Source organism: Oryctolagus cuniculus, chromosome X (genome assembly GCF_051225735.1).
Source record: "Oryctolagus cuniculus isolate XC-2025 breed Fujian yellow rabbit chromosome X, ASM5122573v1, whole genome shotgun sequence".
Lineage (NCBI taxonomy): Eukaryota > Metazoa > Chordata > Mammalia > Lagomorpha > Leporidae > Oryctolagus > Oryctolagus cuniculus.
Window position 1 is genome coordinate 16562147 of NC_142888.1, and position 19745 is coordinate 16581891.

The following is a 19745-nucleotide window of genomic DNA, read 5'->3' on the forward strand; positions in this document are numbered from 1 at the left end:
AAGTCAGTATTTTTATTTCGTATAGGGAGTTTTACTTGGTCAAATAGCATATATTTTGTTTGTTCTGTAATCCAGAAATGAGTTGTAGAAATTGAATGTTTTAACGAAAAGCTTAGTTAACATGAAATCAAAGAAAAGATAATTGGATAGTCTATGAAGATATTTCAGTGCTATCATTTAGTATTCTTACTCTGTTGGCCATGTGATTATTTATGTCCCTAATCTGAGTGTCACCTAGCTTAGGAAATAAGGACTAAGTCAATCTGAATTATTGTATATAGCCAGGTATGGTAGCAAATTAAAAAAGAAGTAGGGACAGGAGTTGTGGTGCAACGGGTTAAGTGGTTGCTTGGGATGTCACATCTCATATTGGAATGACCGTTTTAAGTCCCAGCTGCTCTGTGCTTTGGACCCAGCTTCCCCCTGATATACCTAGGAGGTAGCAAAGGATGGCCCAGGTACTTGGATTCCTGTTATGCACGTGGGAGACCTGGAAGGAGTTCTTGCTTTTAACTTTGCCTGGCCTGGCTACTCTGGGCACTGGAATGCAAGTAGAAGATATTCATTCTCTCTCTCTCTGTCTCTCTGTCTCTGCCTTTCAAACAAATAATTAAATCTTTAAAAAAATAAGCTTTATAAATGATCATTACCTGCTGACATCATTTGGTATAATTCTTGCTGTTGAGACAGAAAATCGACTAGTGTTCTTCTCTAAAGTTGGAACAGAGGATCAAGTCTCCCAGATTCTTACTCCCTCCTACCTAGATCCAGTGTTCAGCATTTCGTTGCCTTTTTTCTGTAAAGCACCAGATAATAAATACTGTGAGCTTTGCAAGGCATGCAGCCTGTGCCACTACTACTCACCACTGCCACTGTAACATGAAAGCAGCCACACAAGACAGCACAGAATTGCATGAGTGTGGCAGTGTTGCAGTAAAACTTTTTCAGAAACAGGGTAGTGGCCCATATTTGGCCTGCAAACTGTAGTTATCTTACCCTTGTACAAGTAAACAGTGCAGTTTTTAAATTTACTGTATTTGTAAGGAAAAGGGGCATAGGACAGAGGAGACAGAGTAAAAACTCACAGCCAGACTGCATTTATTCAAAGAAAATAAATCTGCAGAGGTAAGTGACCAACTGCCAGTGTGCATACAGACTAAACACATGGCAGAGGGCCCAGACCTCAGGATCTGGGCTTTTTTAATATCTTAAGTGGCCTAGGAGTTGAAGGGGGGCAGGGCAGTAGAAGGAGGTTAATTCCTTCATACAGGTTCTTTAAGTTTTTTCAAAGGCTTTCAAACCTGGAGAAGAATGCAGGGGATGGGGTGGGGAACAATACAGGGTGTGAGACTTAACTGGTCTCTTGAAAAAAGCAGGGATAAGGGGTAAAATGGCATTTTTACCTATTTTCAGGCAAGAACCTAAAATGGCTGAGACTTATGCACTTGTTCCATCAGTATTTATCTGAAAGGCAGAATTGTAGAGAGGAAGAGAAGGAGAGTGAAAGAGAGAGACACCCATATTCCATCTGGTGATTCATTTTCAAATGACCTCAACTCTGTCTGAAGCCAGGGTCCTGGAACTTCATTTGGATCTCCTACGTGGGTGGTAGGGGTCCAAGGATTTGGGCCATCTTTGCTGCATATTAGCAGCATATTAGCGTATTAGCAGGGAGCTGGATCAGAAGCGAAGCATATGGGACTCAAACCAGTGCTCATTTTGGATGCCAATTTCACAGGCAGCAGGTTAACATTCTGTACCACAATGCTGGCCCCAACAGTATAGTTTTTCTTGACGTTTTTGTGATGAATGGAAACGAAGTTTTACATTACACACTTCACAGGAAAACTCAGTTGAAACCCCCACTGAAATTGTTTTTTTTTTTTTTTACCCCAGAGTCTATCTCTGACCTTCAATAGCCGAAATCCTCTTTTATTTGTACCACAAGTTTTTCAAAGCACCATTATTTTCTAGAGTATTCAATTCTTGCTCAAAGTTTGCAAGTCCCACTAAACAGTAACAATACCCATTATCATTTAAAAGCTACTTAAGAGTGAGCACTATTGTTACTGGAGTGTATCTGTATTCAGAAAAACAGAGCCAATAATATATATGTGTGTGTATACACACATACAGACAACACACACTCATAGATACATGAGGATACTTCAGAAAGTTCACAGAGCAGCCAGTGTTGTGGCACAGTGGGTTAAACCACCACCTGCAATGCTGGCATCCCATGTGGGAATCAGTTTGAGTCTCAACTGCTCCACTTGTGATCCAGCTCCCTGATAATGTGCCTGGGAAATCAGCAGAAGATGGCTCAAATCCTTGGGCCCCTGCACCCACATGGAAGACCTGGAAGGAGTTCCAGGCTTCTGACTTCGACCTGACCCAGCTCCAGCTGTTGCAGCTATTTTTGGAGTGAAACAGTAGATGGAAGATCTCTTCTCTCCTGTCTCCTTCTCTCTGCAACTCTGCCTTTCAAATAATAAATCTTTTTTTTTTAAAAAAAGTGCATGAAAATGAAATTAAAAGGTAAATTTATTAATTGTAACAAATATATTATTCTAATATGAGATGTTAATAATAAGGGAAGTTGGGTATGGTTTATAGATTGTAACAAATGCATTATGTTAATATAATATGTTAACAACGGAGGAAGCTAAGTGTGGGGGTATATGAGAACTCCTTGTACCACCTCCCACTTTTTATTTTGTTAATTTAAAACTTTTTAAGAAGTTTATTTTGATGCAAGATATTTGAAATACATACAAAAGGTATTCAAAAAGTTCATAGAAAATGTATACTATTAAAAAATACATGAATTATTTGATGACCTCTGATACAGATTTTGAAATTGTTTTGCTGAAAATTTTATCTTCCACTTTTAAATATTATTTGAGAGGCAGAGTTACAAAGAGAGATCTTCCCTCCACTGGTTCACTGCCCAAATGACCACAATAGCCAGAGCTGGGCTGGGCCAGGCCAGAGCCAGAGCCTGGAACTCCATTTGGGTCTCCCATGTGAGTGACAGGGGTCCAAGTCCTTGCGCCATCTTCTGCTGCTTTCCCAGGTGCATTAGTGGGGAGCAGGATCAGAAGTGGAGCAGCTGGGATTCAAACAGGCACTCATGGGATGCAAGTGTCTCAGGTGGTGGCTTAACCCACCATGCCATAGTTCTGGCCCCTTAACATGTCTTTTTATTTCATTTTTCCACTATATTTTTTTAAAGATGTATTTTATTTATTTGAAAGACAGAGTTAGAGAGCGAGGTAGAGCCAGAGAAAGAGAGGGGGAGAGAGAAAGGTTTTCCATCCACTGGTTCACTCCCCAAATGACCACAACAGCCAGAGCTGCGCTGATCCGAAACCAAGAGCCAGGAGCTTCTTCCAGGTTTCCCACGTGGGTGCAGGGCCCTAAGGACTTGGGCCATCTTCCACTGCTTTCCCAGGCCATAGCAGAGAGATGCATTGGAAGAGGAGCAGCTGGGACTTGAACCAGCATGCATATGGGATGCTGGCACTTAGGGCCGTGGCTTTAACCCACTGTGCCACAGCATCAGTCCCTCCACTAACTCTCACTTTTTGAAGTACCCTGGAATGGGGTGGGGAGAGTTGTTTTTTTTTTTTTAATGGGAATTGACTCTCAGAATTACAGAGGCTGAGGTGTCCTATGATGTACATCTGCAGCCTGCAACCTGGAGAACCAGAAAAGCCAGTGGCATATACTTCATTCAGAAGGCCTGATGTCTAGGGGATTCAACAGTGTAACTTTCAGTCTGAATCTGAAGGCTTGGCAACTAGCAGCTCCAGGAGCAAATTTACCCTTCCTCCACAATTTTATTCTATTCAGGTCCTCAGCAGATTGGATGATTCCTATCCACATTGTTAAAGAGATATTCTTTACTCTGACTGATTCAAATGCTAATATCTTCTGGAAACATGCTCACAGATGCACCATAATCTAATGTTTTACCAGCCATCTGGGCATAGCTTAGTCCAGTCAACTCGACACATAAAATTAACAATCACAGTATACCTTGAAGGTCTTGGCCCCCAAAAGTGCATTAAAAATAAATTATCCAATAATCATATGAAAAAATTTCTTAATATCATGAGTCATCAGGGAATCAGAAATTAGAAATTCAATCAGATATCACTACATACTCCCTAGAATGACTGAAATAAAACAATTGGTAACACCAAGTTGGGAGTTAACAGAGTGTAAAATTCTTTCTAAAGTGGCAATACATGATGGTTAGTCAGTTATTTATTTATTTGTTTATTTTTATTACCTAGAAACCTCTTATTTAAGGCATACAAACTTCATGTATTTCATGAATGTAAATTTAAGAACTTAGTGATTCTTCTCACCCTCCCCTCTCTCCCACCTGAACTCCTACACTTGTTCCTCCTCCCTCTCCTATTCCCATCCTTGTTTTTCACTAAGATCTATTTTCAATTAGCTTTATACACATGAGATAAACCCTATGCTAAGTAAAGAGTTTAACAAATAGTATGAAAAAAAAAACCTGTTTCTCAAAAGTCAAGACAAGGGCTGTTCAAAGTTATCACATCTTGAATTGTCAATTTCACTGAAAGGTAATCTATTAGTTACCACAGATCAGGGAGAACATATGGTATTTTTCTTTTGGGGACTGGCTTATTTCACTAAGTATAATGGTTTCCAGTTGCATCCATTTTGTTACAAATGACAGGATTTCTTTTTTTTTTATTGCTGTGTAGTATTCCATGGTGTACATATCTCATAATTTCTTATTTAGTCTTCAAATAATGGACATCTGGGTTGATTCCATATTTTAGCTATTGTGAATTGAGATGCTATAAACATAGGGGTACATATAACTCTTTCATATGCTGATTTTATTTTGTTTGGTAAATTCCCAGGAATGAGATGGCTGGGTCATATGGTAGGTTTATATTCAGATTGCTTTCTTCCACAGTGGCTTTACCAGTTTACATTCCCACAGAGTGTAACATTGTACAGCAATTTTGGAAAAATACTTGTCAGATATGTTTTCTTTAACCCTACCATTATATCCCTATTACTCAACCAAGAGAAATGAGGCCCATTAGTTCCATGTAAAGATTGTACATGTATGCTTATAGCAACTTGATTCATAATAGTCAAAAACTGAAAATATCCCAGATGTTTATAAAGCTATATTTACATTATGTGCTGTATTCACATCATGAAATAGTACTTAGCAATAAAAAGATTGAACATGTAGCAACATGGATGGCTATCAAAAATATGCCAAGTGTAATAGGCCAGATGTAAAATAGAATACATACTGTTTGATTTATTTATATGAAATTATACAGGGACAAAATTAGCTGATGGCAGGCAATACAAGTCAGATTAGTAGTTGTTTCTTAGGTAGGGTATGGAAATTGGGAAGGAACACGAAAGATCTTTGTTAGGGTAATGGGAATATTGTGAATCCTGATAGGTATTTATCAAAACTGAGCAGTATAGTTAAGATCTGAATATTTCATTGTATGTAAATTTTACCTCAATAAAAATGTTTAAATATCTTTACTTGACATTTTTGAAGTCTCAAATGGAATGACAGCTGTCATATCTGCAATCCAGACACTTAAAAGAAGAACTAATCGAAAGGCAAAAAGGACAAAGGACATGCATGCTGTCTGATTCTTCTTAAGGAGACTCAAAGTCCTGCCAACAACTTCCACTTAATTTTAATTGAGCAACTATCTGGGAAAGAAGTAGGGAAATGAGCATGTGCACTATTTGACCAAGCACCTACCTTCCAGATAGACTAAAAGTTGTGTTTGTAGTAATAAGAAACAAGAGAGAATGGATATTAGCTATTCATAGGAAGGTTCAACTACACTAGTTATTGTGTGCAACCACATAATGTCTTATACAATTTTAAGGGATTCATGGTTCTTCACTGGACCCCTTTTAACTGAAATTCTATGTTGAAAACCATTGATCTATTAAGTTTGAGCAGCTGATTATTACTAAATACAGTGAATGAAAGGTAGGCAAATGCCACATTCATTTGACAGTGGGCATTCAAGAGAAACAAGACTGGGTAGAACACACCATACTCACCTACCTAGAATAAATTTTGTCACCTATATCCCCCAAAGGCTGCAATCCATTTAAGTGGCCTGTTCTTAATTGAGAAGTACTTAATTCTGCTACCATCTTAAATTTACAATATGTGAGTGTAGGAAGATAAGCCACTTCACTTAAGTGTATATTCTACTTACATACTTGATTTGATGACATTAGTTTGCAGGTGTCTCTACTTCAATTAATTGCATATTGGTGAAATGCATAATTTAGGCTCAGTAAAAAATGAAGTATTCAAATGATAGTCTCTTCAATGTAATTATTCCTCATAAGTTGGAGTGCTGACAAAATGTTATTCTTTATTTTTAAAATAATAGCTTCAAGTATATTCAAGATTAGATAACACAGAAAATGTCAACAAGATATGACAAATATGGAATAATGAGATTGAAGCTTTATATCTTTAATTTTCCTTTGTAGATTTTTAAGCTATTTTTTCTTAAGAAATCAGGGTACAAATTCTCAACATCCTGTGCAGTTTTTTCAGTCTTATTTGAAAAACAAGGAAATGTACCTTAAGAAAAGCTGCATAAAGACACAGCATTTTTGCTGACCAATAAACTGACTTCCTTTTATTGTAATAGCAAAGAAAAAATAAAAGTTATTCAGTTCAACAGAGGAAACACACAACTACATACTGTGTTTGAACTGACTTGAGTGACAGTGTTTCTTTTTGCAGATATTGAAAGTAAAATGCCAGTATCCTTCCACTAAGCCCAAAATATTAAAAATGTAATTTTATCATTGAATCATTCACTGGAATAGATCATACTACTAAACTAACATTTCATGTTATAACATAATAAACATAGTTCTATTTATTGAGCCTTTTGGCCTTATTGGGGCCTTTTCATGTAACTACATTGTCAATTTTACATGTTACATTGTAACTACATGTACAACATTGCCATGGTAGGCTGGGTGGCTCCCCTGTGTTCTAATCTGATCTGTGAGTGTTATTTTACATGACAAAGTGCTTTACAGAATTGATTAAATCCAGAATCTTTTTTTTTACATTTTTAATATTTTATTTTTTGAGAGGCAGAGTCTGAGAAAAACAGAAAAAGAGATCTCTAATCTGCTGTTTCACTCCCAAAATGTGCACACGGCCTGGATCTGTGTCAGGGCCAGAAGCCAAAAACCTAGAACTGAATTTGGTACTCCAACGTGAGTTTCAGGATCACATTTACTTGAGCCATCACCTGCTGCCTCCAGGATGTGCACTGGAATTAGATTCCAGAGCTGGGGATCAAACCCAAGGGCTTTGCTAAGGGACAAGAATATGTAAACGACTAAGCCAAACACTCACACCTCAATTTTTTTACCAAAATCAGTTCATGTTTGCAATTCCTTTTTTTCTGAACTTTTCTAAGTACCCTAGTATATTCTCTTGAAATATTCAAGTATTTCCTGATATATAGGATGGATCAAAATGTTCTATTTGGTGATAAAATACATTGCATTGATATAATTTTATGGTCCTCAAATTTGATATGGTTACAGAACCAAAAAGAACAATTGGAAAAATTTCTACTTTTAACAATTTTTCTTAACAGGAAGTCTTCAGAATTTGTTATAGAATAGTTTAAATTTAGGGCCAGGTCAAGAAACTAGAGTGATGAAATAGTGCCCAGAGCCTTGGACTTAACCAACCAAGAGCACTGACAGAGATCAAAGCTTTTCCAACACTTTAAACCAATCCCTCCACACACACTAAACACATCAAGCCAGTGGCTAAGTGCTTCTACGCCCACAAGGTAATCCAAGCACTTTCCAAGGGCCATCCATTCTCATTTTCTTCTTTGTATGTATTTAGGATGCTTTATGAGCTGATTGGGGACACAGTGTCCTAGCAAAATTAGTATGAGACAAGTATATTATATATTGAGGAAACTTACTATGTCGAGGAGACATACCAATGGGTGGGACTTTTTTGTTAGGTAATATACCAGTATGCTTGAATTCCTCAAACATGTACACAAACTTATGTAGGAGCCTGTGTTTGTGGCTAGCAGTAAATCTCTGCCTGTGATGCTGGCATCCCATATGGGGACCTGTTTGAGTCCTGGCTTCTCCATTTTCTGTCCAGCTCCCTAATATTGTACCTGGGAAAGCAGCAGAGGATGGCCCAAGTGTTTGGGTCCCTGCATCCGTGTGAGACCTGGAGGAAGTTCTTGGTTCTTGGCTTCTGCCTGACCCAGCCTCTGCCTCAGCCATTGTGGCCATTAGGGAAGTGAACCAGTCAAAGGAAGTTCTGCCTCTCTGTAACTGCCTTTGAAATAAATGAAATAAATCTTTAAAAGTTATCTACTATATGTTAACATTGGGATTATAGATAACATCACAAGTTAAATCCAGAATCTTGAGATGAGGGAAATATCTAGGATTATCTGAGTGGGCCCAATGCAATCCAAAGGATCTGTATAAGAGAAAAGGCAATGTAAAGATGGAAGCAGAGAGTTGAAGACACCCCACTGCTGGGTTTAAAAATTGAGGAAGAGCCCATTCATGTGACAGAGATGGCAGTGAATTCTAGTAGGCTAGAAACTGAAGGAAGCATGGTACAGATTCTCCTTTAGAGCCTCCGGAAGGTATCAGCCCTGAATTTCAGCCAGTGTAATTAATTCTGGACTTCAGGTATCCAGAATTGTAGGAGAATAAATTTGTATTAAGTTACAAAATTTGTAGTAGTTCATGCCGGGCACGGTGGCATGCACCTGTAGTCCCAGTTACTCGGGAGGCTGAGGCCGGAGGATCGCTTGAGTCCAGGAGTTCTGGGCTGTCGTGCGCTATGCCGATCGGGTGTCTACACTAAGTTCGCCATCAATATGGTGACCTCCCGGGAGCGGGGGACCACCAGGTTGCCTAAGGAGGGGTGAACCGGCCCAGGTCGGAAATGGAGCAGGTCAAAACTCCCGTGCTGATCAGTAGTTCATTACAGCAGCAACAGGTTACCAGTACATTATCTAATTTCAGAACTATTCTGAAAGAATGGTATTATTGCTGGACACACATGTGCACATGTGCATGTGAACACACACACACACACACACAATCACACACTTAACAGACTAAGAAAATGAAACAGGAAAAGAGGTTAAAAATAGGAAGATGTTTGTAGCTAGGAGTAAGCTTAGCAACTAGGTATAACTGGAAACCCACAAACTGTTCTCTGTCATACTGGCTCATGTGAACCACTAAGGCACATTTCATTGTGCATTGTCTCAAAAGTGTGTTTTGTTTATAAATAAAAAGTAGATCAAACCTACGTTACATACATTTCAAAGGGAAAGTACTTGTTCTTTTTTTTTTTAATTTATTTGACAGGTAGAGTTATAGACAATGAGAGAGATGAGAGAGAGACGTCTTCCTTTTCCGTTGGTTCACCCCCCAAATGGCCGCTACAGTCGGCGCTGCGCCGATCCGAAGCCAGGAGCCAGGTACCTCTTCCTGGTCTCCGATGCGTGTGCAGGGCCCAAGCACTTGGGCCATCCTCCACTGCCTTCCTGGGCCACAGCAGAGAGCTGGACTGGAAGAGGAACAACCAGGACTAGAACCCGGGGCCCACATGGGATGCTGGCGCCGCAGGGGAAGGATTAACCAAGCGAGCCACAGTGCCGGCCCCAAGGAAAGTACTTGTTCTAACAGTGAGTTGATCAGTCAAATATTTGTAGGGCCCTAGGCTGTTTCCATGAGGAATTTTTCTATTCCAAGTTAAACACTTCTGTCTCTGTAGATATGGGAAATAAATTACAAGGCAACTATCAAGAGTGAATTTTGTGTGAAAACTCCATGGAATGGAATCATAAACCTAAGAGTGACCATTCCTAATGAAAGCATTATATAGCTGTTCAGGAGTCCAACCTCTGTCTGAAGGACTAATATTTCTGTGAATTTGATTTATAGTGGACATGTGATATAGTCCTGATTCAGTCCCCATAAAAATTCCCCTTTGGCCAGCTAAATTTAAATTCAAAAGGAATTTTCCAGAAGCATATCATTTGGGGTTATATTTTGCAGTATTTGAGAAGTGCTCAAATTGCAAGATGGCTTTATACATTTAAAAGTGTAGAATAAAACAAATAATGAAAAGTTAAAATATTTATTAATGACAGTTTTATCTGCCCAATGTGTTTGGGAAGGACAGTGGGGTGAGGGTAGAGGGCCAGTTATTTCATAATCCCTGGAAGGTCCTGGATTCTGTGGGAAATCATCAAATATTTTGTGATTTCATCTTTATTTAGATAAAATCTTACAAATTCTGCTAGAAAAACTTTGAGAACTTCAGGGGCTGTATTTCAGTAAGTTATTGAAACATCTGCAACGAAAGTAGATTAAAGGTTTGCAGAAAAGCATTTAGATATTAGTCTGGTAAAATAGTGACATCGTGTGGCAGGAATCAGTAAGAAAATATCTAAAGAAAAGTCAAAGAAGGCAAGTAAAATGGAGGGGAGAATGCATAACAAATTTCTGTTCTTGTGAATAAAATCGGTTTTCCTCATTGGCTTTGGGTTGTAAGAAAAAATGTGACTTTCTCTATTATAATATAGTTTCCATGCCAATAAAAATAAAGGTACTTAAGTTTAAAAATAAAAATCCTCTTATGGAAATAGACTAAGGCACTGCAAATATTTCATTTAGAACAAATTCCTCATTTAGAACAAAAATATTTCATGGATGTATAATGAGAAATATTGATGTATTTCAAAATTGTATTTATTTATTTTAGAGAGAGAGGGATATCAATCTTTCCTGCCACCTCCCAAGATGTACATTAGCAAGAAACTGGAATCAGGAGCCAGGTCCTCCAATATGGGAGTGAGCATCCCAAACAGCATCTTAACCCTGTGCCAAATGCCCAACCTGTTTCTTTTTATTTTAAAATAAAAATAGAGGAAATATTTTTCCCTCATTTAGTGCCTGTAGTAGATAGTGTTGGTGATTCACCCAGGCCCCGTCCCTTTGTAGGCACAAGGTTATAAGTGTGCATACAGTTGGGTCTTCTCCCTGGTTGAGCTCTCTCTCTCTCTCTCTCTCTCGCTCTCGCTCTCACTCTCACTCTCACTCTCACTCTTGCCCTCTCTCTTTCTCTCTGTGCAGAAAGGAGTCCTGCTTGTGCAGGAAATGCCTGGAAGTTAACACCCCCATGAACCACTTTCAACCCAGAGGCACAGCACAAAGGGCTAAATACTTGAGCTTTCTTCCCCCTCAGTGGGATGATTCCGTGTTGTTTTTTCAGGCCAACCAGCAGGATTAAACTCCAGTCTCCCACAACAGTAACTTGAAGTTTTTATTGTCTTTTCTCTAGTACTTCCCTCCCTAGGCTTCCTGAGGTCACCACCCAATAAACTATGCACACTCAAATCATTGAGGCCAGCTTTTGGAGGAGTCCAAAAGAAAATAGTTATCTCCCCATGCTGTATACATACATGTATTTCAAAGAAGAAAAATGAGTTCTAAGTATTTTCTTTTTTTAAATGCCCAGTTAATTGGCCTTGAGAGATCACTAAGTATTTTTTTTTTTGGAGTTTTTGGAGTTCTAAGTATTTTCTCTACTTTCATCAGCAATACATCTGTGTGTAAAGAGCGAAGACAAGTCCAGCATGTTTTGGTTTTACTGCAATTGTAAAGCTTTTTACAGCTGCTTGTAGCTCTGCTGCTGTTCCCCTTTGGGCTTTCCCTTTATGGAAATGGAAGTTCAATAGAGGGAAAATAAATGCCTCACTCAGGAGAGAGGGCACCTCTACTCTAGGCTTCTTGTAATCATTCTAAAATCCTTGCAAGAAAAATTTGAAATGGGCGCTAACCGCTGGTTGAACCATTGACTTACTAATTTGCTGGGAAATAATACATCAATATTGTGTACTTGAAGATTCAAGAATTAGAAATATGTTTTACAACATATTTAGCCATTAGAAGTTTTCATTTTTGCTTTTTAATAACCAATTTAATTAACTACTTTTCTTCACTTCCAAGGGCATGTGAGGGGCAGGGAGATCAGTGAGTACCTCAATATTTTACACAAAACAGATCCCAGCACGGAAGGTAATATAAAGAAGACAAGGGGGGCGGTGGTATATGCTGCTTGAAAGGGCTTAGACCATCAATCACATGTAAATTTCAACCCCTGGCCACAACTATGTCTCAAGAGTCAATTTATTCTGACCTGATGGCAATGGAGGCGCAGAAAAAAAAAAAGCTGTTTTATATTGGCATGTGGAAAATTACAAAATAAATCTCAAATGTATTCACCTGAACTCGTGGTCACAAACAAGTCAAACTTGCTAACTACAGCATGTGACTAATAGCACTTTATACACCAAGTGATGTTGGTAAAGTCATGATTTTATTTCCCTTTAAAAGAAAACAATCTGCAACTCAATTATTCATCTCCCCAAGTAGTAAATTTATAAAGTTTAACAGTCATTAAACTAAAGAAAAAGGATTTATGTGTCCTAAGTTTCAGAACAATGAATGCTTAAAAAAACTCATTTTTTTTATTTGTATGTATCTTGTAAGTACAACATTAGGAGCATAGTAATTCTTCCCACCCACTCCACCCCACCCTCACTCTTCCAATACTCCCCCCCCTCCCCCCCTCCTTTTTGGTCTGAGAAAGAAAATGAAACAGAAAGAAAGGGGAAAAAAAGAAAGAATGGAGTAAAAAAAAAACTAATATAATTGTTCCACAGCAGTCTAAACAAGGGCTGTTCTTTCTTATTGCTTCTCAAAGGTGTTTTCACTGTTTCCCCCCTCTTCTTTTCCCTTCCTTCCTCCCCTTTCTTTCCCTTTTGAAATTTGTCTTTTTTTTTTTTGATAGGCAGAGTGGACAGTGAGAGAGAGAGACAGAGAGAAAGGTCTTCCTTTTGCCGTTGGTTTACCCTCCAATGGCCGTCACGGCTGGCGCACTGCAGCCGGCGCACCGTGCTGATCTAAAGCCAGGAGCCAGGTGCTTCTCCTGGTCTCCTATGCGGGTGCAGGGCCCAAGAACCTGGGCCATCCTCCACTGCACTCCCGGGCCACAGCAGAGAGTTGGCCTGGAAGAGGGGCAATCGGGACAGAATCCGGTGCCCCGACCAGGACTAGAACCCGGTGTGCTGGTGCTGCAGGCGGAGGATTACCCTACTGAGCTGCGGCACCGGCCGAAACTTAATTGTCTTTAAAGTAGAACCCAAGGGCTCTTAGACATGACTATAACTTATAAAACGTAATAACATCATCCTTTTAATGCACTGAAAGGAAGTGATTCTTGAAAGCAATTTTTAGCCCTTGTGAGTATTTCAGGCATGGAAAGCCAAGACACTCTGGAAAAAAAATGACCTAAAGGAAAGATCTCTGTGAGTGAGATCCTAGTGGAAAGAACAGGCCATCAAAGAAGGAGGTACTTTTCTCTGAAGGGAGGAGAGAACTTCCACTTTGACTGTGGCCTTGTCTAAATAAGATCGGAGTTGGTGAACTCAAGAGGCTTCCATAGCCTTGGCAGCTCATGACAAGAGCCTAGGGTGATTACTGACACCATAAATAAGAGTGTCAATTAGTAAATCAACAACAGGAGTCACTGTGCACCTGGTCCCCATGTAGGATCTCTGTCCTTAATGCGTTGTACTATGTGAATTAATGGTATAACTAGTACTTAAACAGTACTTTATACTTTGTGTTTCTATGTGGGTGCAAACTGTTGAAATCTTTACTTACTATATACTAAATTGATCTTCTGTATGTAAAGATAATTGAAAAAGAATCTTGATATAAATGGGATTGGAGAGGGAGTGGGAGATGGGATGGCTGCAGGTGGGAGGGAAGTTATGGGAGGAAAAATACGCTATAATCCATAAGCTGTACTTTGGAAATTTATATTTATTAAATAAAAGTTAAAAAAAACAGGTTTTACTAGTAAGTCTCATGAGACAACTCTTTGTGGACAGAGGTCCTGCATGGGAAGTTAGTACACAGTGACTCTTGTTTAACAAATGACACTCTTATATATGACATCAGTGATCACCCAAGACTCTTGACATGAGCTGCCTCAGCTATGGAAGCCTTTTGGATCCAGTAGCTCAACAAGCCCATATGCAAAGTACAAGTTCTCTCCTCCCTTCAGAGAAAAGTACCTTCTTTGGTGGCCACTTGTTTTCACCAGGGTCTCACCCATACTGGTCCTTTATGTAGGACATTTTTTCCCAGAGTGTCTTAGCTTTTGATGCCTGAAATGCTTCCCCTGTGCTTTCCAGCCAGACTGGAATGCCATAAGGGCTGATTCTGAGGTCTGAATGCTACTTAAAGTGAATGTCATTCTATGAGTCTGCCATATGGACTGCTGCCCATGTTGGAACCTTCACTCCCTTTTACGTTTGTCTACTCTTGTTTCCAAACACATAGTCCTATTAATATGATCACTTCTGTGGGGAGCAACTCGGACTAGACTGTTACTGGAATTAAGACTTACTCTACGCATCTGCTCTCCCACAATATGGCGCTGAGAAGGGAGTAACAGCTTCTACACAGCTGCCTCCAGTTCAACCAATAAACTGTAGGACCTGCTCCTGATTGGAGGAGAGCAGCGTACTCGGCGTGTGGGTAGCAGAGTTGGGATTGGTGGAAGAGGACTATAAAGGAGGAGAGAGACAACATGCACCAGGAACATCTATCTGAAGGAACACCTGTGCAGCCCCCGAGAGAGCCGGCTGGCGGTGTGCCGCTCCCCTGCGGAAGTGGGGAAAGTGGCAGGGGGAACCGCCCTTCCACGGAGGTGGAAGGGTCGGTAGCCAACCCTGAAAGAACCAGCAGCAAACCCGGGGAGGGCCGAGCAGACAAAAGAACAGCGCAGGGTCCTGTGTCGTTCCTCCACGAAGAGGGGGAGCGACATAATGGTGCCGTGACTCGGATATGAAGCCTAGGCAGGGTTTAGTGTCGTTCCTCCATGAAGAGGGGGAGCGACAACTTCAACTCTTGACCTCACCTATATGGTCATTTTACCACTTGTTCCTATCCATTTGATCTTCGTAACACTTAAGCTGCTATTTTTATCAGCCAGTTTAAGGGATTTGGGGGTCTTACGGTTAACTGTTAGGTTGTACCCTTATAAGTATGTCCATATGAATGTTTGTAGGACTATACTGCTTTGCAGCTGCATACTTCATACATTTCACAATTATAACTTTATGATCTTGATGATTTTTCCTAGTATGCCTGCCCTCCCACTGTAACTCCCATTCCCCTTCCTCTTCCCTTTCTTATTCTCACTCTTATTCTTTACAGAGATCTATTGTCACATAAATTTATGTTAAGTATAGCATTCAATGAATCGTATGAAAGAGAAAAAGATAAGGAAACATTATAAAGGAAAAGAATATAAACGATAAACAAAGATATAGAATAAGAAGCTGTTCCTCAACAGTAAAGAGAAGGTCTGGTCATAATCACTGCTTCTCAAGTGTCAATTTCTACATGCTGTCTTTTAGGTGCTCTGTTAGCTATCACAGGTCAGGGAGAACATACAGAATTTGTCCCTTTAGAATGGGCTTAATTCACTAAGTAAGATGTTTTCCAGTTTCATCCATTTTTTTGTGAATGACAGAGTTCGTTTTTTTGTTTTTGTGTTGTTACTGCTGGGTATTATTCCATGGTGTACATATCCCATAATTTCTTTATCCAGTCTTCAGTTGATGAGCATTTGGATTGACTCCATGCCTTTGCTATTGTGAATTGAGCTGCTGTAAACATGGAGGTACAGATAGCTCTTTCATATGCTGATTTCATTTCCCTTGGGTAGATTCCAGGAGTAGGATGGCTGGGTTATATGGAAAGTCTATATGCAGACCTCTGAGGTATCTCCACACTGTCTTCCATAATGGCTTTACCAGTTTACATTCCCACCAACTATGGATTAGGGTGCCTTTTTCCCCACATCCGTGACAGCATTTGTTGTTTGTTGATTTCTGTATGAAAGCCATTCTAACTGGGGTGAGGTGAAACCTCATTGTGGTTTTGATCTGCATTTCACTCACAGCTAGTGATGCTGAGCATTTTTTCATGTCTCTGTTGGCCATTTGGATTTCCTCTTTTGAAAAATATCTAAGTCCTTTGCCCATTTCTTAACTGGGTTGTGTGTTTTCTTGTTGTTGAGTTCCTTGATCTCTTTGAATATTCTGGTTATTTAACCTTTATCAGTTTTATAGTTTGCAACTATTTTCTCCCATTCTGTCAGGTGTCTCTTTACTTTGCTGATTGTTTCTTCTGCAGTGCAGAAGCTTTTCAGATTGATGTAATACCGTTTGTTGATTTTGGCTTTGATTGCCTGTGCCTCTAGGGTTTTTTCCAAGAACTTTTTGTCTATGCTGTTGTCTTGTAGAGTTTTCCCCAGTGTTCTCTAATAATTTGATGGTGCTGGGTTGTAGATTTAGTACTTTAGTCCATTTTGAGTGTATTTTGGTGAAAGGAGTAAGGTAAAGGTCTTGCTTCACACTTCTGCATGTGGTGATCCAGTTTTTCCAGCTCCATTTGTTGAAGAAGACTGTCCTTGCTCCAGGGATTGATTTTAGCTCCTTTGTTAAAGATAAGTTGGTTGTAGATGCTTGGATTGATTTCAGGTGTTTATTCTGTTCCATTGGTCTATCCATCTGTTTTTGTACCAGTAGCAGGCTGTTGTGGTTATAACTGCCCTGTAGTATGTCTTGAAATCTGGTATTGTGATGCCTCCAGCTTTGTTTTGTTCTTTGAGATTGTTTAGCTATTTGGGGTCTCCTGTGTTTCCATATGAATTTCAACATCATTTTTTCTATATTTGAGAAGAATGTATGGTACTTTGATTGCTTTTAGTAGTATAGACATTTTGATGATATTGATTTTTTCAATCTATAAACATGGAAGATTTCTCCATTTTTTTTGTATCTTCCTCCACTTCTTTCTTTAATGTTTTGTAATTCTCATTGTGGTAATCTTTGACATCCTTGGTTAAATTTATTCAAAAGGTATTTGATTTTTTTTGTAGCTCTTGTGAATGGGATTGATCTTTTTTTAGTTTTTTTTTTATTTTTTATTTAATGAATATAAATTTCCAAAGTACAGCTTATGGATTACAATGGCTTCCCCCCCATAACGTCCCTCCCACCTGCAATCCTCCCCTTTCCCACTCCCTCTCCCCTTGCATTCACATCAAGATTCATTTTCGATTCTCTTTATATACAGAAGATCAGTTTAGCATACATTAAGTAAAGATTTCAACAGTTTGCTCCCACACAGAAACATAAAGTGAAAAATACTGTTTGAGTACTAGTTATAGCATTAAATCTCAATGTACAGCACACTAAGGACAGAGATCCTACATGAGGAGTAAGTGCACAGTGACTCCTGTTGTTGACTTAACAAATTGACGCTCTTGTTTATGGCCTCAGTAATCACCCTAGGCTCTTGTCATGAGCTGCCAAGGCTATGGAAGCCCCCTGAGTTCACTGACTCTGATCATTTTTAGACAAGGTCATAGTCAAAGTGGAAGTTCTCTCCTCCCTTCAGAGAAAGGTACCTCCTTCTTTGATGACATGTTCTTTCCACTGGGATCTCACTCACGGAGATCTTTCATTTAGTTTTTTTTTTTTTTTCCAGAGTGTCTTGGCTTTCCATGCCTCAAATACTCTCATGGACTTTTCAGCCAGATCCACTTGCCTTAAGGGCTGATTCTGAGGCCAGAGTGCTGTTTAGGACATCTGCCATTCTATGGGTCTGCTGTGTATCTCACTTCCCATGTTGGATCACTCTCTCCCTTTTTTATTCTATCAGCTAGTATTTGCAGACACTAGTCTTGTTTATGTGATCCCTTTGGTTCTTAGTCCTATCATTATGATAAATTGTGAACAGAAATTGATCACTGGGACTAGTGAGATGGCATTGGTACATGCCACCTTGATGGGATTGAATTGGAATCCCCTGGTATGTTTCTAACTCTACCGTTTGAGGTAAGTCAGCTTGAGCATGTCCCGAATTGCACATCTCTTCCCTCTCTTATTCCCACTCTTATATTTAACAGCGATCACTTTTCAGTTAAGTTTCAGCACTTAAGAAGAATTGTGTATTGATTACAGTATTCAACCAAAAGTATTAAGTAGAACAAACAAAAAAATACTAAGAGGGATAACACATTAAGTTGTTCATCAACAGTCAGGGCAAGGGCTGATCAAGTCACCGTTTCTCATAGTGTTCATTTCACTTTAACAGGTTTCCTTTTTGGTGCTCAATGATCTTAGAATTCTGCTTTCTCAGCCATGGAATTGTCTGTGTATACAAAGGCTGTTGATTTTTGTGCATTGATTTTATATCCTGCTACCTTTCCAAACTCCTCTATGAGTTCCAATAGTCTCTTAGGGAAGTCTTTTGCATCTCCTATGTATAGGACCATGTCATTTGCAATAGGGATATTTTGAATTCCTCCTTCCCAATTTGTACCCTTTTGACTTCTTTTTCTTGTCTAATGATTCTGGCTAGAACTTAGGACAATATTGAAAGGCAGTGGTGAGAGTGGGCATCCTTGTCTGGTTCTCAGTGGGAACTGAGAACCTTTTCCCCATTCAATAGGACTCTGGCCGAGAGTTTGTCAGAAATTGCCTTGATTGTGTTGAGAAATTATCCTTCTATTCCCAGTTTGCTTAAAGTTTTCATCACGAAAGGGTGTTGTATTTTGTCAAATGCTTCTCTGCATCTATTGAGATAATCATATGGTTTTAGTTCTTCAGTTTGTTGATGTGATGTATCACATTGATTGATTTATGAATGTTGAACCATCCCTTCATACCAGGAATAAATCCCACTTGGTCCAGGTGGATGATCTTTCTGATTTGTTGTTGGATTCAATTGGCTAATATTTTACTGAGGATTTTTGCATCTATGTTCATCAGAGAGATTGGTCTACAGTTCTCTTTCTCTGTTGTATCTTTTTCAGGTTTAGGAATTAAGGTGATGTTGGCTTCATAGAATTTGGGAGAATCCCCTCCCTTTTGATTGTTTTGAATAGCTTGAGAAGAATTGGGATTACTTCTCTAAATTTCTGATAGAATTCAGTGGTGAAGCCTGGGCTTTTCTTTGTTGGGAGAGTCTTTATTACTGATTCAAGTTTTTCTCTTGGTTATTAGTCTGTTTAGGTTTTCTATGACTTCATGACTCAATTCAGGTATGTCGTATGTGCCCAGGAATCCATCCATTTCTTCTAGGCTTCCTATCTTGTAGGCATACAGTTCCTTATAGTAATTTCTGATGATTCTTTTTATTTATTTTTTTAAAGATTTATTTATTTATTTGAAAGTCAGAGTTACAGATAGAGAAGGAGAGGCAGAGACAGAGAGAAAGGTCTTCCATCTAGTGGTTCACTCCCCAATTGGCTGCAATAGCTGGAGCTGCACTGATCCAAAGCCAGGGGCCAGGAGCTTCTTCCTGGTCTTCCACATGGGTGCAGGGGCCCAAGCACTTGGGCCATCTGCTGCTGCTTTCCCAGGCCATAGCAAATAGCTGGATTGGAATTGGAGCAGCCGGGACTTGAACTGGCACCCATATGGGATACCAGGACTGCAGGTGGCAGCTTTACCTGCTCCACCACAGCACTGGCCCCTCTTTTTATTTCTGTAGTGTCT

At 39.5% G+C, this 19745-nt stretch overlaps 1 non-coding gene across 1 annotated transcript; it reads left to right on the forward strand.

Annotated features, from left to right (window-relative positions):
- The first annotated feature begins 8825 nt into the window (after positions 1–8825).
- Positions 8826–9112, forward strand: LOC149119564 (signal recognition particle RNA). Its single transcript, XR_016228568.1, has one exon.
- The last annotated feature ends 10633 nt before the right edge of the window (positions 9113–19745 follow it).